Raw genomic sequence first — 23,549 nt, forward strand, 5'->3', positions numbered from 1 at the left:
TTTTTGCTCCTTTTTTGGTGTTTATGCAGAAATTGCAAGTTGTAAAGAAAAAAAATTCTATCCATTCATCTCTTTTAAAGGCATTGCAGCCTGCTTATTGATGTTTTAAAAATAGAATCTGAGGGGCTTCCCTGGTGGCGCAGTGGTTGAGAGTCCACCTGCTGATGCAGGGGGCATGGGTTTGTGCCCCGGTCCGGGAAGATCCCACATGCCGCGGAGTGGCTGGGCCCGCGAGCCATGGCCACTGAGCCTGCACGTCCGGAGCCTGTGCTCCGCAACGGGAGAGGTCACAACAGTGAGAGGCCCGCGTACCGCAAAAAAAAAAAAAAAATAGAATCTGATCTTGAGCAAGACCCTCCTCCTCTCTGGAACCCATTGTCTTTGTCTGAACAATGGGAGGCTGGGTCTAATGAGCTCTCAGACCCCTGCCAGCTCTAGCAGTCAAGTGAAATAAGAAGTTAATAAGTTCATATGTCAGAGGTGTCATTCAAGCAGGTTTTGGAAAACACTTGCTTCATTAGTTTTGTGAACAGGTATCTATGGAAACAACTTATATTTGTACTCAAGGGAGACAATCATTTATGAATTTATCTCCATACAATCTTCACAAAGATAAGCTATGCTGGAGCTAAGCGTCTAACAGCCTGTACCGGAAGATGCAGTTTTACACCCTTTTTGGTAGAATCAAGTAAAAATCATCCTGATCAACTGAGATATCATCAGAGTTTCAGAGACTCAAAGGTTTCATTTGAAATTAAACCACAAGGATCTGGAGAGTCACAGCATTCACTAGACACAATTTTTTAAAACTTGAGGAAAACACTCTGGAATGGTCACAGAACTAGTCAAGTAACCATGGAAAGCAGAAGAGAAAAACTAGATGCAAGCAGCAGCATGTTTCATTCAACCTGGGTCATTTTTATCCAGTGATTCTGGAATGACCCACTCACTTCCTGATTAGCTGCTCCTCTCTGGGCCTGAGCTTCTGCATGTAGAAAATGAGGGACCTTAACCAGATGACATCTAAGGTAGCTAATAATATGAAGATTGAGCTAGCGTTTAGTATTTTTGCTATCATGTGATGACCTTCAGCACTGATTAAAAAAAAAAAAAAACCCAGGTTATGTGCAGAGAGGTACTTCTATGCTTTGATATTGTCTAACAAGCAGAACTGGTATCTTCCAGTTAACTGTTCTTGACTCCTAGCTGTGTTGTTCAGGACTCTGGTTGCCAATGGCAAAAGCTGAAAGTGATTTAGCTTAACTGGAAAGGGGGAGCCTTGGCTCACATAAACAAATCACTGAAAGAACGTGGGTCAGGTGACAAAGGACAATGGATTCAGGGACCCAAACTCTGTCAGGACTCTCCATGCCCTTTGGGTGTCAAAGGCTAGACCAGTTTCACTATATCCTGAGGAACATGGCTATGGACAGCTCTGGGCTCCCATTTCTGCAGCTTAGGACCAGAAAGGAAAATTAGCTCCCTTCTTCAGGTAAGTCAGGTAAGGACACTGACTGCACGGCTTGGGTCACCGCCCAACACCTGAGTCAATCACCATGCCCAGAGGCAGGAAATATGATGGTCTGCCTCGTCATTTGCCCAGTCTTTGCTGTCAGGAAGATTTGAGTATATTATTAGGAGTTGAAGGAAAAGATTCTGAACAGGGAAACATAGCTGTTGCACTGGTTTTCTATTTCTTGCCATGCAGCAAGTTATCACAGACTTAATGGCTTAAAACAGCCCTCATCTGTGAGTTCACAGTGCTATAAGTCAGAAGGCTGTGCTCGGCATGACTGGGTTCTCTGCTCAGGGTTTCACATGGTTAAAAGGTGCCCACAAGGTTTTGTTCTCCTTGGTAGCTCAAGGTCATTTTCCAAAGTCATGTGGTTGTAGAGTATTCAGTTCCTTGTGGTGTACACCTGAGGTCCCCATTTCTTTGGTGGCTGCTCTCAGCTCCTAAAGGCCACTCACATCCTTTGCCACACGGTCCCCTCTATCTTCAAGCCAGCCAGTGTTGAATCTGTCTCACTCTTTGAGTCTTTTTCACCAGGAAGAGCCCAGGTCCTTTTAAGGGTTCATCTGATTAGATCAGCCCTGGCGCCATGATAATCTCCTGATCTTAAAGTCAACTGATTTGACACCTCAGTTACATCTGCAAAATCCCTTTGCAACAGTACCTAGCTTAGTGTTTGAATAACTAGGAGAAGGTAGATACTGGGGGAGAGGAGGGTGGGGATTGGGGACCCCCCTTAGAATTCTGCCAACTACCACTGCTACATGAGCTTAGGAAGTTTAAATCCATCTTGAGTAGACCTATTTCAAAAGGCCAATCATTCCAAGACTAAGTCTGCCTAACTCTTGGGCAACTAATTCATTTATCAGACTGGTTGCTTGGCTCATGTAATCAAAATAACTTGATTAAATAGATATTTTTATTATTAATCTGATTGCCAACTATAGGAAGATGGAATGTAAACTAAAAAACAGAGCTTACTTACTTAAAAGCATGTTTTAAACACTTTCTGCATGCTCCTGCTTTAGAACATGAACTGCTTCATCCCCCAAAAGCAGTTCAGTCCCCCTGTTACACACCTTCACGGAACCCTATTCTTTTCACTTGCAATGCTCCTCAGTGCTTATTCAACACCAGTCCTACGAGACTATATACTGATGATGCAGAATCTGTGTTTCCTGTTTAATGCATAACATAGCATAGTGCCTGGGACATACAATAAATATTTCTAGAACGAAGAGGAGAGGTGTCATGCCATGTCTCAGTGTGTACTTCTGTGCTTAGGGCGGTGCCAACACATGGCAGGTGTTCCATCAGAGTGAAAGGAAGGGAGAGAAGAAGGGGAGAAAGGAGAAATAGAGGAAACAGCGCTGGGCCTTTCAAGGAAAACAGCTAACTTGTGTCCTTCTGACTTGATCAAACAATACAACTTCTCAGCATTTTACTTCCAAGAAAAACTGTATGCGGGGGTCCAACTATTTCAAAATGTTTTTGAAACTCTCCAAGCCTATGGAGCACAACGGGCAAAGTGTCCCCACAGCAAAGGCTGGCGTCATTGCACCCGGAGGGCGTTAGTGGGGCCGGGCTCCAGACCGAGGGACTGGCCGCTAAACTGTTCGGTCAGTCTGCTTTACCCCAAGCAGAGACACTTGCCCACTTCAGGACTCTACACATGTGGAGGGGCCTAGAGTCAGTTACTCCTGGAGCAAAGCAAATACTCTCCTCCCCAGGCCAACAGCACACAGGCAGGAAGGCAACCCTGACTCACAGAACCTGGCACTGATTATAGAAAAGAGTTCTTACACTCTGGGAAGTCAATCTCACTTATATATTAACTATCCCCCTGGCCCTGGGGAGCTGGCTTTGGAGAGGGTCTCAAGATTTTGGACATCTCAGAAAAAAGCATATATTCTGTGTCCAAAATGTTGATTAAAATGTACAAACAGACCGTCTTCGCTGAAGGAAATTTGGGAAGTACCTTCCAGGGTCATTGTCAATGACCTTGTGTTGGTCTTCCCTGCCAGACCCTCTTCACCCCCTTTTCCCCAGCCTCACCCACAGCTCTGCCCCTCTTTTAACCTTGTGGTTGAAAGTCTAACAGACAAGCGCACACATGTCCTCCTATCTAAGTGATGTAAGCTGTTCTACCTTTTGTTTCCCTGATGCATCAACGGGAAGGAAGCTATTCATAGACCCAGGAACAAGTGAGGGACCATTGGGAAGGATGGGTTTTCAAATCTCTATCCCAGATCATCCTTCCTCATTCACTTGCTTATTGTGATTGGCTGAATGTTTGTGGCCTGCAAAATTCATCTGATGAAGCCCTAACCACCAAAGTGATGGTATTTAGAGGTGGGTCCTACAAGAGGTGATAGTCATGAAAGTAGGACCCTCAAGATGAGATTAGTGCCCTTTTAAGAGGAGAAAGAGAGAGATCTCAATCTCTCTTCACACGCAGGCACAGGGCATAGGCCATGTGAGCCCATAGCTGGAAGTGTGTCTGTCTACAAGCCAACAAGCAGGCTTTCACCAGGACCTGAATCTGCTGGCACCTTGATCTTGGACTTCCCTGCCTCCAGAGCTGTGACCAATAAAGCCACCCAGTCTACGGTACTTTGTTATAGCAACCCGAGCTGGCTAAGACGCTTATATTGCTGCAATTAATTATTTGTTTGATGACAGATTCCTTCCCTTATATTACAGCTCTCCAAGAGCTAGTCTTATTCACCTTTGCCCCTCATGGTGCCTAACCACAGGTACGTGACTGTATAGATGCTTATTAAATGTTTGTTAAACCTTAAATTCTGTGCTAAGGAGTTTGGACTTGAACAACAAAAACAATTGGAGTTTTTGAATCGGGAGTGTTATAAGCTGTGTATTATCAAGCAAATGACTTGTCCTTTGGAACCTCAGGTTTCTGGTAAGAGGAATTAGGTTGTCCAAGGGAAAAAAGATGTGCAAATTCTCTGAACAGCATAATTCATTGCATAACTGTATGAGAGCCATAGCATTTCATGTTTGCCTTTCTGCACTCCTCACAAGGCAAGAAAATCTGCTAAAAGACCACTCTGTGGTGCTCATCTTATTTCTGTTTATTTAAGCTGGACTATCCTGTGACTGAGTAATTCTTTCTAACCGTATGCTGTTGCTGCCTAGGCAGAGAAAGTGTCCAAATGTGGAGGGGATTTGAAACCTTTTATTATGGGAAAAAAATCTCCCATCGTGCCTTGCAACTCTACTCCTAGGCAATAAATGCAGATTCCTTTCTAAATAGTTTAAAATTCACTTTGCAATCCAAAAACTACTGAAGGGGATGAAACCTTGAGTTTAAATTTGTCAAATATGCTTTAGCAGCAAAACAGGCTATTGAAACACAGACAGACAGACAGACAGACACACACACACACACACACACACACACACACACACACACACCCATGCTTGCTGCCGTTGTTGCCATTCCATCCTGAGGATTACTTAGTTTAGAAAGCCCACAATGCACTAAACAATTCCTATAAAATGTCCTAGCTGGGGAGTTAGCTATGTGATAAGGATTCCCATATATGGGAGTGTGACTAAGCTCTGAGAGAAAATATGGCAGAGACGGCTGGCTAAAAATCTGGGATAATTCCCTGAGAAGGAAAAAAAAAGAAGGAAGGATAACAAAACCCGCGGTGCACAGGAAATGCCTGGCTCACAGAAGGGTGAGCACGTTTGTGTGGGAAAACGCACAATCTGGCCAGCGCCAGTTCCCAGTGGAAAGATGTCTTCAAAATGCTCTCTCCCCATTTGCACCCTTTCAGATGCCTAAGAGCCTCTTCGGGGACTTTTGAAAAAGACCCTGGCCGTTCAGGCCAGGACATTTTGAACAGCCTTTCTCACAGGCTTAGCTCTGTGTTCCTTGCAAACTGCTAAATCCCTCAACCTCTAAATTTTGTTTTGAAGTCATAAATTTCTCTCCAGGCGTCTTGGTTTTCAGAAACCAGCACAGCATGTTTCATTTGTGAATAACTGGAAGAAAGCAGATTTACTGACAAATTTTTTTTAAAAGAAGATTTTTTAACTTTCATTGGCTTTTAATTTTACGTAAAGGTATGCCCCCTCTGCCAGATATAGGAAAGTGCAATGGAATTAGAGTAGCTTAATCCTCAGAATTGCACTGGTTTTCTAGTCTAAAAATATCTCGACCGGCTAAAATGTTGGGCTGAATTAACAAAATATAAATGAGGAGAAAGGAATGTAATATCCCTCACTTAGCTTCAAAAATTCAGCTGCATGAGTGCATTTAGGGGTTTATCTACGAGTAAGTCTACTGGTCCCGGCCCGGTTTCCCCACAGACAGGCCGCTGGGGTTGGGTTCAGGGGGGCCTAGATCACAGCCCCAGCCCTGCCCCTTGCACATATGTATGTTTGGGGCAGGTCACTTCACTGAACCTCAGGGTTCTCACTGGAAAAGTGAGAAAAACAAGAAATCTTTCCCCAGAGATGGGTAAAGATTAAATGAGATGACTAATGTGAAGCACTGATCACTAAGTTCTCACCAAATAAACACCTGTTGTTATTAGGTCATCTGTCTCTGCATGGGCACCACTTTGGAGGACAAACTGATCAGTGGGTTCCACTCAGCTTTTGGTATTTCTGCTCTAAAACAAATCTGTAAGGGTCAATATATTGAAAATGTTAAAGCCAAAAATGAGTTTCTTTGGAATAACTTAATGCACACAATCTGAAGAACCTTGAAACCATTCACAGGGTTTCAATAATCAACTACATATATATATATATTTATTTATTTATTTATTTATTTTGCGGTACGCAGGCCTCTCACTGTTGTGGCCTCTCCCATTGCGGAGCACAGGCTCCGGACGTGCAGGCCCAGTGGCCATGGCTCACGGGCCCAGCTGCTCCGCGGCATGTGGGATCTTCCCGGACTGGGGCACGAACCCGTGTCCCCTGCATCGGCAGGCGGACTCTCAACCACTGCGCCACCAGGGAAGCCCTGTTCGTTTGTTCTTTAATTCTTCTAAGTCTTTGTTAAACATTTCTTGCATCTTCTAGATCTTTGCCTACAGTCTTTTTCCGAGGTCCTGGATCATCTTCACTATCATTATTCTGAATTCTTTTTCTGGAAGGTTGCCTATCTCCACTTCATTTAGTTGTTTTTCTGAGGTTGTATCTTGTTCCTTCATCTGGTACATAGCCCTCTGCCTTTTCATCTTGTCTATCTTTCTGTGACTGTGGTTTTTGTCCCACAGGCTACAGGGTTTTAGTTCTTCTTGCCTCTGCTGTCTGCCCTCCGGTGGATGCGGCTATTTAAGAGGCTTGTGCAGGTTTCCTGATGGGAGGGACTGGTGGTGGGCAGAGCTCAGTAAAACTTTAATCCACTTGACTACTGATGGGTGGGGCTGTGTTCCCTCCCTGTTGCTTGTTTGGCCCGAGGCAACCCAACACTGGAGCCACCTGGCCTCTTTGGTGGGGCTAATGGCAGACTCTGGGAGGGCTCACGCCAAGGAGTACTTCCCGGAACTTCTGCTGCCAGTGTCCTTGTCCTCACAGTGAGCCACAGCCACACCCTGCCTCTGCAGGACGCCCTCCAACATTAGCAGGTAGGTCTGGTTCAGTCTCCTATGAGGTCACTGCTCCTTCTCCTGGGTTCTGATGCACACACTACTTTGTGTGTGCCCTCTAAGAGTGGAGTCTCTGTTTCCCCCATCCTGTCAAAGTCCTGCAATCAAATCCCACTAGACTTCAAAGTCTGATTCTCTAGGAATTCCTCCTCCCCTTGCCGGACCCCCAGGTTGGGAAGCCTGACATTGTGCTGAGAACCTTCTCTCCAGTGAGTGGACTTCTGTGGTATAAGTGTTCTCCAGTCTGTGAGTCACCTACCCAGAAGTTATGGGATTTGATTTTACTGTGATTGCACCCCTCCTACCGTCTCATTGTGGCTTCTCCTTTGTCTTTGGATGTGGGGTATCTCTTTTGGTGAGTTTCAGTGTCCTGTTGATGATTGTCCTACAGCTAGTTGTGATTCTGGTGTTCTCACAAGAGGGAGTGAGAGCACGTCCTTCTACTTCGCCATCTTGGTTCAGGGCCTATACTCGGGTCCCTGCTTAATCACATCTGCAAAGTCTTTTTTTTTTTTTTTTTTTTTTGCCATTTAAGGTGACATTCACAGGTTCCAGGGATTGGGACATAGATATCTTTGGGGATGGGGCATTATTTAGCTTTCCACAAGTGGTAAACCTAATATTAATTATATCTATGCACCAGTAACCTAACAAAATGAAAAACTCAGAGAGGTGCCTATAAGAACACCCACCTCTGTCCCTGAGCCCCCCATACTCCATGGTCAATTGTGATTCTTTTATAATAACAATGATATAAAACATTTATCAAGAACCTGCCACATGCCTGGTCCTGTTGTAAGTTCCCATGCATTGCCCCCCAAGGATCCTCACAACTACCCAATGAGGTAGGACCATCATATTTTACACATGTGGAAATGGAGGAGGCTAAATCCATGTTAGGAGAGAAGCAGAACCAGGGTTCAAAACTGGGGGCGTCCACCTCCCAAGACCCTGTCTCTGGTTCACTGGGAGTGCACCCAACTCCCTGGAAAGGAACGTCTCACGGGCAGGAGCATGTGCTGCTGCTGCAGGTGCCCAGAGAAACCACCGGCTGCAAAACTGGCTTGTGGACTCCAGCTCCAGGAGCTCCATGTTGCCCTGAAATACTGTACTGAGAGTGTCCCTTTAAATTTTAATGATAGCATAGCTATTCAGAAGGTCATTTTAAGTCTACATGAGCATTCAGGTGAACCTTACCTTTCTGAAGGGGAACGTAGCAGATCTAACTAATCACTCCCTTTGATTCTGGATCCTAGGATCCCGGGAATAGCTATTGATGAGCACAGGCGCTAACTGAGCCCATGGGGGTTAACGATGTTCACAGAACTGAGGGTTGCAGAAGCTGCGGATTCTTTTATATTTTATTTTCGTGGTGCAGGAGCAAGAGGGACCGGGAAAATGCCTGTTATTAGGATAACCGGTGATATAAGCCAGACTTTCTGGTCAAATGGATTAAATGACCTATAAAATGATTTTTCTGAGCCAACGGTCCACTCAGTGCCCTGGAACACACCATCTCCTAGCCTGTGCTCACACTGCTCTTCTTGTCTCAATTCCCACCTCCTTTCTGGTCATCCATCATCACATATTGAACACTTAGTGTATGCAGGGCATTGTGCTAGGTGCTGCCCATATGAAGGCAATTAAACAGGAGTCCTCCCAACAGTGGAATCTAGAATTAGGTAATGAAAAAAAAGTAGTCAGTTTATTCCAACTCTCTTAAACTGGTTAGAGGTATTCACTCATTTACTCATTCATTCAACAAATATTTATTGGGCATCTTCTTTGTGCCAGGCATGAAGGAAGTAAAAAATAAAAAGGTATCTAACCCAGCCTGAGAGAGAGGGTAGCTAATGCTTCTAGGAGTTACAGACTTTGTTTAAGCTGAAAGATGGATGGGAATTATCTAGATCCAGTTAGAAGAGGGTTTTTCAGGCAGTGGAGATCTGTAAAGTGGGGTGTGAGGGGACCAAGTAAGGAGTGGCAATGGATAAGGGTGAGGAGCTAGGGCCAGAACTTGGAGCGGCTTGAAGGCTATGTAAAGACTTCCAGACTTTATCCCAAGGTGGAAAAGGAGCTCTTAAAATTTTTTTATTTACATTACAAAAAGCACACAGGCTCTGTACAATACACACGAACAGAAGTAAAAAGAGTACATTGTATATCTTCTACTACAACTTGACGGTGCAAGAGTTACTGCCTTTTAAGTATATAATGTATCTAAAAAGAAGGAAAACAATAATTTTTTAAAAAAATTAATGCAGATTGTATCAATGTCAATCTCTTGATTGTGATACTGTACGAAAATTACCCAAGATATTACCATTGGAAGAAATCAAGTGAAGGGTATTATTATTACTATTATTATTTCTCACAACAGTATGTGAATCTACAAAGATCTCAGAATAAACGTTTTTTTAAATGCACCACACACAAAAATAAAGGCAAAGACATCTTCACGGGAAGGAGAATATTGATATAGTAAAACAACACAATGGAACCCACTGATAGCTTCTGAAAACCAATGGAAGCAATTCATCCTATGGAGCTTTAGAGGTGACTAAAGGTTCAGCAGTGGGTCTGTAATCCGCATTTTCATTGCAAAAAAATCCTGGGAGTGATCAGAGCACTGATACAGGAAGGAAAAATGGAATGGCTCAGACAGCAATGGAATGTTACTAAGAGGAGTAAGATTGTGTGGTTGGGGAAAGAGGTGGCTGCTGGACTATGATTCCTAAGTGGGTTTAGATGTGCCCAACGCCCAGCTTACTAGCAAATAAATTTATGTTCTTTCATTGGCTATTGTAGGATACAGTGCTCACCAGTGGCTTCCTCTCCTGCAGGAAATTCCAGTGATGTTTCTAGCAATGTTCCTTGGATACATATGGACACATGATATAAACCACATAACAAAATAAGCACAAATATGGAGTAGGACATGCTCAGGTCCTAATATTCAATTCATAAGACAAAACATCCTATCACAAACAAGTCAGAGCTTACCAGCCTCTGGAAAGGTTTTTAACAGTGGGAGTGATATAATCAAACTTGTCATTTAGAAGATCCCTCTGGCAGCGGTACAGACTACTTACTGGAGGGGGTGAAGATTCAACGGAGAAACAGTAAGGACTTCCACTCAAGGAACACGGGCAATGGAGAGGAGATAGATTCCAGAAATATTAAGGAAGCAAAAATCTCTATCTCAACCATAAGAAATCCCCAGTAGAGCTTGGCCCTTGAATCTGCCAGGGTCAAATTTGGCTGTAAAACAGAAAACTCAAAATAACAATTGTTTAAACAAGATAGATGTTTATTTCTCTTATAAAAAGAAGTCCAGAGACATCAGTCCATATGTGGTCTGGCGGCTCCAGCGTCACTGGGGAGTCAGGTTCCTCCTGTTCTTCTGATCTACCTTGAAAGTACATAGCTTCTGTCTTTAAAGTTACTTTTTGGTCCGAGATGGCTGCCAGAGCCCATCTAACTGGTCCACATCACTGGTAGTGGAAAGGAAGAAGGGAGAAATCTGAGCCATCAACTTCTGCAAAGGCTTCTCCAGATCTCCACACATATTGATGTTTATATCTCACTGGCCAAAACCAATGGCTATACCTACTAATGAGGATGACGGGAAAGTAATATATTCTAGCCCTGCTATCATTACCAGAATATCTGGAATGATATTTGATGGATACCTAGGAGTCTCTGTCATAGCCATCAATCAAGTGAGACACAGAGAAGGTGAGAATATCCTAGCCCTCCAGGGGATGAGTCATGGAGTTTGGTGGACACTGTGAAGTGCCAGCCAGGTCTCCTTCCATGAAGGACTTTTGCCTCAGCTGCAGAGAGCGTTGTCAACAGAGAGCTTTCATCTGTCAGCCCCTTCTGAGAGCCTCCGCACCCAAGGAGCCTAGACAGCTTATGTTCAGTGACCTTCAATACAGGAATATAAGATGGACATCTTCATCCAACTGAGGACAACTCAGAAGAACTATGCTAGCTCCAGCTCTTTCCTTGGAGTTGGCTAAGGCTACTGTCGGGTTACACTGTAGTTTGAATTTTCAAGCTGGAATCTAAACTCCACAAAAAAAACAACAAAGTTCCCTTCTCTCGCCACAAATTTCTCTCTTTTTTCCAGAAGTGACTCCTACTTCCTTGCCCTCCCTTCCACAGCATGGATGCCATGTTCACTCTTTAATAAACCTCCTGTGTGCCAACCTCCAACTCAGAGTCCACTTCTCAGGCTAGCCAGTGTGGCAAGGAGGGAGGGTGTATCTACCTGAAGTGTCAGAAACTCTGGAAGGAGGCAAAATGTTCACATTTACTGAAAGCAGCGTGGGCTAAGAAGATGGAGACATGCCGCTGTACGCACATTTCCTTTTTTCTGTCTCCTGCTTGCTTCTCACGGCTGTCAGTGCGCATGTCTACAGCATCCATTACATCGCTTCCAACGTGAAACTATCCATTTAGGTTTGGATAACCAGATCCTCAAACTTGTTAAAACTGTGTGTAAAGAAAAGAAAATGGCTGTTGGGTGAGAGCTGGGTCTTCCTAGATGCAAAATGCCTGAGTGCCCACACGGTAGGACTTCCACTATCTCTAGCTACACTTATTAGAGCTTTTTAAAAAAATTTTATTTTTTGGTTTCTTTCTTGGTTCTTGGCTAGGTTCCAGATAGGTAAGATGGGACTCTAAATGCAATAAATAAGAGAGGGAAAAATTACTCTAACTTTGTGGCATTTTTGGTTCTAACTCAGAAGCCAATTTTCCTTACTCTGTCTGGAGCTTATAGAATTTAGCCTAAAACAGCCTGTTATCATAGACACCCCTTCCTCTGGCATTCCATCTGCCCATTTGTGAAAGCTGGTCCACACAAATGTTCACTCAGGATGAAAACAGACCACCTGGGCACCCAGTTGTGTGTGAGGGGTGCTCATGACCTTGAAGGAAAATGTCCCAGAGGGGCCAGAACTGCATCATCACCCAGTTCTCAGGCAGGGAGTCCTACCCCCAAAACACTCCCTCCTCACCAGTGTGTACAGGGGGCCGGCAAACATTACACTGCACCCAAAACTTCATAGTCAGAAATGTTTTTTCATTTCCATGACTCAGAGCAAACGTTATTCACATAGTGCCTCTGAATACACCCACTTCTGGAAGAAAAGAGAAATTTGTGGCAAGAAAAGATAACTTTGCCATCATTTCTTCCCAGAGTTTAGATTCTGGGTTAGGAAGCATCAGCTGCTAGTGACACAAGCCTGCGTGCTATGTGGCTTTTGAGGTTTGCCTACTCACAGATCTCTCTGGATCTTCCCACTTGTCTCTGTCAACAATTGACACTGCGGTATTTATTTATCTGGATTTTTAAAAATTGAACTTGTGATAGCACCTTTGCTCACAAAAGCACTTTTCAGGCAAGCAGTCCATAGCAGTTTCCTCCCAGTTTATTTTAGGGAAAAGTGCGAGAAGATCCTCTTCCTTTGAAAAACCCTAACTAAACTCACACAAGTCTGTAAATATATTTTCTCAGAGACTTTTATTCATCTTTGAATCTTCCAGGGTCTGACACCTGGAGTACAATAGACATTAAATGTTTGTTGAATGAATAAATGAATGAGTTAATGAAAGAAACAAATGATAATTACTGCGTGAATAAATGAATGAGCTCAAGAAGCTTACTGGTAGGAGGATAAAATTCGTTCCTGAAAGGTATAACACAGGAAAGAATGGATACTGTGAGAAGGTGGGAGGGAATGATCACATCAGGTGAGATGAGTGATGTTCAATCAGGCTGTATCTGGTAGAGTCGCCAGGAGGGCTTTACAAATCACAGAGCCCAACCTGTTAAATCAGAATCTTTCAGGGTGGACCCAGGCATTGGTGTTTTTTTAAAGCTCCTCAGGAGATACCAATGTTCAGCCAGAGTTGAGAGCCACTGGGACATGAGGATCAGAAAGAGATTCATAAAGGAAGTGGTTTTCTAAAACAACCTTTAAGGATGGGTAGAGTTTTGACTTGTAGAAATGAGCAGGAACTAGGGAAGATGTCCTGACCACCCCTCCCTCCCAACCACAATTCCAGACTGTCTATCCTACCTAATCCAGACAGATGCTGGCTACTGGTAAGGGGGCGCCTGTGCAATTAAATGACTTTTTCCCCTCTGGGCCACCTAAGAGCCTGGCCACTAGTGTCTGAAGGACTCATGTGAGGGTCTGAACACTGAGGATCTTGGGGGAGCTGGCCTGAGGGACTGCCCACCCCAGGGCATGTCTGTATCCACTGGTATATTCCAACTCAAGAGCTGAAAAGAGAAGTTAGTGATTTCATCCTTGAGGTTGGGATCTCTTGAAAAGATGGGAAACCTAAAGTCTTCCTTCCCATGGTGCCTTCACAGGGATCTGACAACCCACCGTTTGCTCCACTGGCAGCCCCTGCAACAGAGACCACAGGGCCTTCCACTACTCTCAGAAGTGATGCTGCAGAAGGCTCTTAGCAACTATACCCAAACCCCAAGGATTAAACAAAGAAAAATAATACATCAGAGAAGGACAACAGCTAGAGAGAGAGAAATAATAAACAAAGCAATCAAAACATAAAAAATAAAGACTTGTAAAATTTTAGAGCTACTGGAGGAGATCGTCTACAAACTATACAAAAAATAACAGTAATAAGAGGTGCTGAGGAGATGTTTAAAACACCTTCAGAAGACAGCCTAGAATTTAAATGGGCAAATGTGATTTTCAAATTAAAACAAATTGAGTAAAGAGTAGGATAGTCAGTGTTGAGACTCAATTCAGGGCCTAGAGGATCAAGTGGAAGAAACAATTCAAACCACAGAACTGATGGCTTCCATAGGGAAAACAGAAATTCCAGAAGGAGAAGGAGGAACAGCTGGAGAGACGCAACAAACATTGATGCAAGAAAATTTGGTACAGATGAGGGAAGACCAGTACCTGTCTTGCAAGTTTTCACCAAATTCTATACCCAGGTGTATCTTGGTCAATTTCCAAATTCCAAAGGTAAAGCAATAAATCTTTCAGGTTTACAGGTAAAAAGAATAAGAAAGGAGAATCACATTGGCACTCAACTCTGCTGCATTGAAAACTAGGACAGTAACATTTATGGACTTTTGAGAAAAAGGACTGCAACCTAGGATTCCTCTGCTGGCCAAGTTAGCCTTCATCTGTCAGCGAGAAAGACAGATACTTGGGGCATGCAAGAATTCAGACACTATACTATTCCCACGCGCTATCTGGGGAAAATACTAAAGAAAGGGCTCTAATTAAACAACAAATGAATCACAGCAGAGACCTCAAGATCAGGAAAAGAAGAATAAGTAAAAGGAAAGAGTAGTGAGCTATGAAGCTTGCTATTTATATAAATATGTGTAATATCTAAATCCATAACAGTAGGTTGCCTGAGAACGTGTAATACAAATTCTAAATGAGGATTCTTGAAATAGGCAAGGAACATTCCAAGGAAATTCTAATAATAATAATAATAATCCAGAATGAAAAACTCTTTTGTTATCTCAGCAAAACCCAGAAGTGGGAGACAGATGAGGCAACAAAGCAAAAGCATTTATTATATCTCCTCTGGAGAGAGAAAGGTGAAGGAAGGAGGAAGATAAAGTCTTCTAAAAGAGAGTTAGTAAACATGAAAGCGGAGTGAACTAAATAGAAAAGAAAATCGTATGAGACACTACTGAACAAATCCAAAGGCTTGTTCTTAAAAAGTTCACTGAAATTGATAAACCCTTCCCTAGTCTGTTTAAAGAAAAGTGAGAACAAAAAAATAAACAAGAACGCTCCCCAGACGTGAGAGCCCAGAGCCACCTGCCCGCCAGCATCTGCCCTGGGACTCAGGGACTCAGGGGCTCAGGGATGGGCTGGGTCAGGATGCCCCACCCTTTCCCACACGTCCGTCCCCCCACATCCCAGATTTGTCTCAGCCACATAGCCGACATGGATCAAAAGCTGCAGATGACATCAACGGTCCCAAGAGCGTTGCTCTAATTAAGAATAATACAATAATTTTGGATGATTAAAAAATAAATAAACAAGAACACCTGAAACACATAATGTTCTGTGTCAATTATACCTCAATTTAAAAAAATAGACAAAATTGGAAGTGAAAAAAGAGCCATCATCACAGATACAGAAGAGATTAAAATAATTATAAGAATTTATTATATGATAATTCTATGACAATAAATTTGAAGATCTAGAGGAAATTACCAAAATTAATCCAAGTGAAAACCTGAATTTTCAGTGGGAGAGTGGGAGAGAAAAGAAAGGTTGTTAAATATCAACCATTAACAAGGGTATCAGGACAGATGGTTTAACAGCTCAGCTTTCTAATCTTCAAAGAATAGATAACATCAGTGTTAATTAATTTATTCTAGACCATGGAAAAAATTGAAAGCTTCTCCACTTATTTTATGAAGCAAGCATGATTTTAATGCTAGATAAAATATTAACAAATAGAATCTAGCCATGTGGCAAAAAAAATAATACACTGTAACTAAGCAGAGTTTATTCTAGGATTACAAAGCACAACATCAAGAAATCTATCAACATATATTTTTCATCAATAAATTAAAAGTGAAAAATCATACCCTATCAATAGTTCCTGAAAAGGCATTTGATAAAATTCAGCAGCCATCCATATTAAAGCTTTAAGGAAAATAAGAATGAAATGATAGCTGTTGTATATAATAAAGTCTCTTTATCAAAAACCAATAGCCAATATCATTCTCATTGGTCAAACACCAAAAGCACTTCAATTAAAATCAAATCCAGACAAAAATGCCCACTATTGCCACTGTAACTCAACATTTTCTTCAAGATTCAGAGGTTAAAACAAATGTCATAAGGTAAGAAAATGAAGTGATTAGTAGAAGCATGTGAAAGAAGAAATAAAGTATTGGAATATTTCTTTTTGCTCATGGTTTTATCTCTTCTTTTCAGATTTAAGCCTGCTATTAATGTTCCTGTTTAACACTGGCTTGGAGGTTTTTAGAAAATACAATAAGAACATAAAATTAAGTAACTGACATAAGTATTTGATAATATTTTCTTCCATTGACCACATGACTCCATTACTAGAAAACCCAGGAAACTCTAGTTTTAAAAAAACACTCAAATTAATGAAGAATTTGGTAAGGTGACAAATTTTACAGAAACGCATACAAAAATTAATCATTTCTCTATACTATAGCATGTTCACCTAAAAACAGAAATGAGAAAAATACTCAATTAATTTTAGTGACAAAATCTATAAAATATTGAGGGATAAATATAAAAGAAACATAAGACTATGGAAAAAAACCTTATGGAAAAAACCAAAACAAAATCTGAAGAAATTTTAACACCAATCAATTTGTTCAGAGGAGTTAATATCTTAACAAATTCCTTCTCCCCCCAAATATAAATGTAATACAATGCCAATTATAATCCCAGTAGTTTGTGGGGTTTTTGGGGGGGGGCTGGGGTTTTAATAGGAATTGCATTATATTTGTGTATCACTTTGGAGAGAATTAGTTATCTTTACTATGTTGAGTCTCTCAATCCATCCACAGCCATGGTCCCCCTTTCATTTATTTAAATCTTTGATTTCTCTCCACAGCACCAGTAGATTTTTTGATTGTTAAGTAAATTGGTTTTGAAGTATAGTGTACATACAGAAAAGTGCCAAACCATAAGTGTGCCCATGTAACTAACATCCCCATAAAGAAACATAACATAACCAGCACTCCTTAAGTTCCCCATCGCATCCCCTCCCAGTGTCCCCCAACACCAAGGAGAAACCACCTACTATCTTGACTTCTAATACCACACTTACTTTGCCTCCAACAGGTTTTGTTTTTTAATTGGATAAAATGTGCTTAGAACTTACACAGACAATAAATGTTCAGAAGGTAAGAAAAATAGGAAAAAGAATAACAATAAGAGACGTCTAACCTTATCAGTATCAGAGCACTCCAAAAAGCTACAGTAATTAAATCATTGTGTATTAGTACGGGAAGAGACCAACAGTAAGAGGTACAGAATAGGGGATGAAAAAAATCAATCCCGGTACATGTGAGCATTTAATACAAAGCTGATAATTCAAGACAGCAGGGAAAGAATAGATTATTTAATAAATGATACTAGCTCAACTTACTAGAACAAGTTGAATCCCATCTTATGCTATATACAAAAACAAATTTTAGACATATATAAGACTTGTTACATTTGTATAAAATAAAACAATAAATAGCTTAGAAGAAAATCTAGGTAAATACATGGGTTGGGGAATCTTCTTATCATAACAGGAAACCCAGAACCTCTGAAAGAAAGACATATTTGACTTAAATTGAAAATGCCACTAAGATAATACGTAAGTGATACATTTGGACGGAAAGAGTTTTACAGATGACAGATAAATGATAAATAACAATACTATAAAAAGAGCTCCTACAAATTGCCCAATCAAAAAATGGACAAAGACTATGAATAGATAATTCACAGAAAAGCAAATCCAAATTCTCAACAAACTTGAAAAGATGCTCAAGCTCACCAGTAGTCCACAAACTGCAAATTAAGTTTACAATGAAATATCACTTCACGATGATCTAAATGGAAAATATTAAAACAAGAGTGATAGCGACTGTTGCTAGTAGGGGTGTGGGTAAAGCACTCTCCATATTTTACTACTGAAAATATGATGTTTGGGCCTTTTTGAAAGCAATCTGGAAATATATAATAAATTTTAAAATACACATGCCCTTCAACCTTGGAATCTATTCGGTAGAAGCAAAAGCATCAGTACATAAACATACAGGCTTAAGAATATTGCTTCACTGTTTGTAGCGACAGAAACGTAAAACAAACAAAAAAATGTCTTTCAAGAGAAAGATAAATAATGGATAAATTATGAAAGAGTCTCATCATGAATTATTATGTAAGCCAACACAAAACAATGTATTAGAACCATACCAGGTGACAGAGGGATTTCCACAAGGTATTTTTAAGTGAGAAATAGAATATGTACAAAATCCATGATCTAATTTTTCCAGAGAAAGCAATGAACTCCCCCAAACGCTACATATACAGAGATTTATCTATTTATCATCTATCATCTATCTGATATATAATCTATATATCTATGTGTATATAATCTTATGTCATTATATGAAGATGGAGAAAGTTAAAAGGCTATTAGCACCTGGTCATCTGGGGTAAGGGACTGGGGGAGAGAGCAGGTGGGATGGATACTTGAGAAGACTGAGAAATGAGAAGTTGCAGGGAATGTATGGATGGGAGTGAGTAGTTCCACTTATCTGAAGGGTACTTCAAGAATTCTGGGTATACTCAAAGTTTGAACTCCAAAGCTGCTGGTGGGGGCCTTTCCTGGGGGATACTAAGGCCAGACCCTCCTTAGAGGATGTGGGTACAGGACATATCACAGAGAATGCCTCCTGTCCCTCCCAACATCTGACCTGGTGAAATCATGTCATGACAAATACCAAGGCCACTGTGAGGGACCCATAATCTGGGATGTGCAGGACCTAATGTTGTGTTTAGGGTGAAGTGTTCCTGCAGGTCTCCTGCCAGGGGGCAATGGGGTAACCGTGGGATCACTGTATGTGTTTATGGAACCCAATAACCCCCAGGGACCTTATGGTCTAGTTTGGGTAGGTCAAAGTCCTACCAAATTCCACAACTCAAGTTATTAAGAACAAACCCCAAGAGATTTTCACTTACTTCTCTTCAAGAACATTAAGGGATCCAATTCCTATTCTGTATCGACCATCTTAAACTACCCTTTCTCAGGGTTTTACTTTGAGGTGATGAAAATGTTTCAGAAATAGATAGGTGGTGGTTCCACAACATGGTGAATGTAACTAAACGCCACTGAATTTTTCACTTTAAAGAGGATAATTTTATGTCATGTGAATTTCACCTCAATAAATTATTTAGGAAAAAAAATACCTTTTCTCTCCCAGCCTAAAAGTTACTTTGTATCTTACCCTCAACTCTACCAAAAACGTTCCTGAAAGCCCAGTCCACAAACCCCTCCACTTCAGTTCCTTTTCTCTTCCCTCCTGTTTCTTGTAGTCCTGTCTGCACCCATCCCTCTGTCCCATGTCTCAAAATCCCAGGAGGCAGGCTGGCAAACATGGAATTCCACATGTGGGTGAGGAAAGCGGGGAGCTGAGGGGGGAAAGACACATTTTCCTTTAACAGGTGGTGGGAATGGGCGAGCCGAAGGCTGGTATTACTCATTAGTAAGTTTTGCCTCTTTCACATATGGGAGCATAAGGTAATTTGGGTACCAGCCGCCCTCAGCAGCCTGTCTTCCCCCACGCTGTGAGTCGCTGCCCCCGCCTGTCACGACAGCTTGTTCTCAGCCCCCCCAAAGCCAAGGCCCTGTGACTGGGAGCCCCCATCTAACGGTTACTTTTGGATGGAGAAGGGGAACCTCCCTCCTTTGGTGGGAGGGAGTCAGGGAGGGAACGACGGATGGGAGAGCTCCACTGGGCAGCACGCAGTCTTGCAGAACAGGTGGTTTTGTTTATTTTTCTCCATTTCATTTACAAAATTGTACCCTTTCCTAAAACAGCCTCAGGACTCAAGCACAACAAGTACAGGCACAGTGAGATGGCATTTAATCAAAATACAGAAATTTAAGCAGCCATCATCACGATGGAGCAGCAGAAATCGCCGCAAAGTAAACATCCAAGCAGCCACTGCCATTTGACTGCTCAGCAACTGAGAGGACAGGACAGGAGACAGGCATGTCCCAGCTCAGCCCCTCACCCTGTTCACCCAGGGCAGGGCCGGAAGGCAGGAACAGGCCAGTCCAGAGGGTCTGGGCCCCCAAGGCTCCAGAATGCACAATTCCAGCCCCTACCTCAAATGAAGTTGGGTTTCCCTGGGCTATTTTATGGGTTAACTATGGTTTTAGGGAATCAATCTGTTAATATTACTAATGCCAAAAAACAAAACACGTCTGAAAGTCATTATGGCACAGTAGAAAGAGCTTTCTACTCCATTAACTCCCACCCACCCCCTTTTTTTTTTTTTTGAGCCAAATTAACTTAGGTTCAAATCCTGGCTCTGTCACTTACCAGCTGTGTTGAACTTGCACAAATCACGTAAATTCTCCAGGCTTCTGTTTGCTCATCTCTGGGGCAAGGTCAGAGTGATAGCACTGGTTTACTGGGAATCTCAGTTCACTGGGGTCATAAACATGAAACGGTTTATTTTTCCTGAAATTGCTCCCAAACTCTCAAACCCCCCATTTCTCACTGGGTAGCTGCTCCTTTAAGTTACAGATCAGCCCAATTCCATAGTGTTTCAGTCACCTTTTATCATTAGACGGTTATTTTCATTCCTTAAGATTCTGCCCTGTTCATTTAAAAATTTCAACCTTCTGTCCATTTCCAGTACTTTTCCTTCCCTCTTAAAACTGCAGAGTGCCAATGAAATTAGAGTTCTAGATAAATAACGTTTTCATCTAAGTACCGCTCATTTTGTTTGCTAAATCTGGCAACCCTCCACCTTCTCCCAAGCACAGGCTTTAGGGAAGTGGTTCCCAATTCAGGCTGCTCATTAAAAATTTCAATGCCTGGGTTCCGTTCCAGACCAGTTAAATCGGAATATCTGGGCATACCAAGAATTTTTTTTTCAAAGTTTCCCCGAGGGACTGGAACGTGCGCTCGCGGCTGACAGCAGCACTTTGGAGGGGGGTCCGGCTTCTTCCCGTTCTAGCAACGCCTCCCGCTTCCCAGCATGCACTGCTGCGGCGTGGGGGGCGGAAGACGGAGAGGCCGGTCTCGTTTTACGAGACTGTCGGTGGTAAGCTCGTAACCCTCTCAGCTGGTCACGACAGCGCCTCCACTTGACACCGACGGGCCCTTTGTTCCCAGTGTATGGGCAGGCATCCAAATGCGGGCTCTCCTGTTACGTGCTCTGGAGAGCTCCGTGAGGGTCTTCCTTCTGCCTGCTCCCTGGTGTGGAGACGAGGCTTCAGCTTGCCCCCAAATCAGCCCTCTGCCGGAAGTAACCCCCACCCCCGCCCCGACAGCTTCCTGCTGCTGAGAGCCCCCTCCCGCCCCAGGCGCCCTTCCAAGGGGGGGAGGGTACTGGCAAGATAGCTTAAACGACACTGCCTCCTACAGGCCAAGGTGACCTACAGGGCTCGTCTCAGCAAGCCGGCACTTCGCACCTGTTGTTCTCAGGTAAGGGTCCAATTCCAGCACCTCCCTCTGCACCCACGACCATGTTACTCTCATAATAACTCATGTTTGTTGAGATTTTCTGGGTGCCTGGCACTGTGCTCAGCTAGTTATCTCCTTTAATCCTCGAAAACAGGGTGGGGAGATAGGATTCATTTCCCCACTTTTCCGATAAGAAATTGTGGCTAAGACAGTTTAAGTAATTTGCCGAAGGTCATACAGCTAATAAGAATCAGAGTTCACATTTGACTCCAAAACCTTGCCTTTACCGCTATAATTTATAATAGTCCTACTGTAATGTAATTTATGAAACTTATCTTGGTTTCTGGTACACAGCAGCCGCTCAATAAATATTAGTTCTCTTCCTAGATAACCTCATACTGGAAATCTATCATCAAGTACAGTTATATAACGTTCAGTCCAAGTTACTTGGAAACAATGTCAAGCTGTTTCATCATCCCCATCTATTAATCTATTAACTAATTCACTCTTTTAAAACATATACTATGTGTCAGGTTCGGTGCTAGTACCAAGATAGAGAACAAGAAAAATTTAGTATTAGTTTCTCTCGTCTGCTGCTACAAATTACCACAAACTCAGTCACTTAACAGAAATTTATTATCTCACAGTTCTGGAAGCTGGAAGGCTGAAATCAAGATGTTGGCAGGGCCACACTCCCTCTGAAGATTCTAGGGGAACATCTCCTTGCCTCTTGCAGTTTATGGTGGCTGTCATGGACACCTGTCATTGGTTCTGGGACCCACCCACATAATCCAGGATGATCTCATCTCAAGGTACTTAATTACATCTGCAAAGACTCTTTTTACAAATAAGGTCACATTCACAGGTTCCAGGAGTTAGGATGTAGACATATCTTTGGGGGGCGGGGGAGGGTACTATTTAACTCAATACAAAATTATAATGCAGTGTGTTGGAAAGAACTTGTTGGGTCTTTGGAGTGAAAAATACATGCGTTCAAATTCCACCCATGCCATTAGCTCAGGCAAATTACTCACATTTTCTGATATGTTAGTTTGGGTCTTCTGAGAAGAAGATGCCACCTGGAATTAGATGTGCAAGAGGTTTATTGGAGGAAATGCCTGTGGGATTCCTCAGGGATCCTCACTTGCATTTCACTGGATAGACTGTTCTGCATGATTATATCTAGCTGCAAGGGAGTCTAGAAAGATAAGTTTCCAGGCTTTATTGTACAGATAGGCAAGGGGGAAAGGGGATTTTGAGTATCTGATCCGTAATACCTGCCAAGATAATACAATAACAGTGTCCACAGTGTCTGTGGCATGACGTTTGGAAACACCAGTTCCTATCGTGGAAGCAAAGTGCCTAAATCCAACTAAATCTGTGTTTGGGGATGAGGCAAAGGTCATCAAAGTGACTCTTGGAAGTGCCTTGGTTTGCCAGACGAATGAGGGCATTTCAGGCAGAAGGTGTGCATATGCAGATCTGTGGGTCAGAAGGGCCTGCTGAAGAAATGGCCAGCAATTTGGAAAAGTTAGGCCGTAACTAATGAGGTAGAGAGTGTTGAAAAATGATGAAAAACACATGTCCCATATCAAGGCGTTTGGATTTTATGCTTTAAGACAGGGATGTCCAACATTTTGATTATGTAGTTTTATTCAATAAAAATCTTTTTTGGAGTGTATACCCCTAGTGTATATTTATTTATTTATTTACCTATAATTTATATACTGCACTAATATGTCAGGTGGGTTATAAGTTGCACACTAGAGTATAAGCTCCCTGAGGGCAGGGAATTATTCTTTTATTCACTGCCTATCCCCAGTACCTAGATGGCCCCTGGCACAGAAGAATACTTAATAAATACTTATTAATGACAGAATGAAAATTTAATAGAAAGTGTAATTCTAGATTTCTTCTTGCACCCCATGGATCATCTTGTTACACTTGGGATGCATGCAACCTCCCCTGGATTTCAGCAGTGTGAGTAATAAGAGTTTCTGAAGGGTTTGAAACAGTAACATGATGAGATCTCAGAAATATGATTCTGGAGTGGTATGGAGGAGACCAGAAGGCAAGTTAGCAGGTAGACTAGAACAATAGCTCCTGAACCTCTAGGATTTCATGGACCAGTAATGGTAATAACAGTAGTATCGTCAACTATTTTTTTTTTCAATTTGTCAGCTTTTTTGTTTTTGCTAAATAAGGA

The 23,549-nt window shown here is 42.3% G+C and overlaps 1 long non-coding RNA gene across 2 annotated transcripts; it reads right to left on the bottom strand.

Annotated features, from left to right (window-relative positions):
• Positions 1-9,214: 9,214 nt before the first annotated feature.
• On the bottom strand, positions 9,215-20,931 carry LOC117203498 (uncharacterized). Of its 2 annotated transcripts, none has more exons than XR_004486276.2 (3): positions 20,797-20,931; positions 20,252-20,359; positions 9,215-10,634 (listed from the first exon to the last, which is right to left on the bottom strand). It is a non-coding gene; the product is annotated as an uncharacterized LOC117203498 (long non-coding RNA). The 2 variants fall into 2 exon arrangements; XR_007472485.1 differs by having other exon boundaries at positions 9,215-11,828.
• Between the last annotated feature and the right edge of the window lie 2,618 nt (positions 20,932-23,549).

Source organism: Orcinus orca, chromosome 17, assembly GCF_937001465.1.
Source record: "Orcinus orca chromosome 17, mOrcOrc1.1, whole genome shotgun sequence".
NCBI classification, from domain to species: domain Eukaryota; kingdom Metazoa; phylum Chordata; class Mammalia; order Artiodactyla; family Delphinidae; genus Orcinus; species Orcinus orca.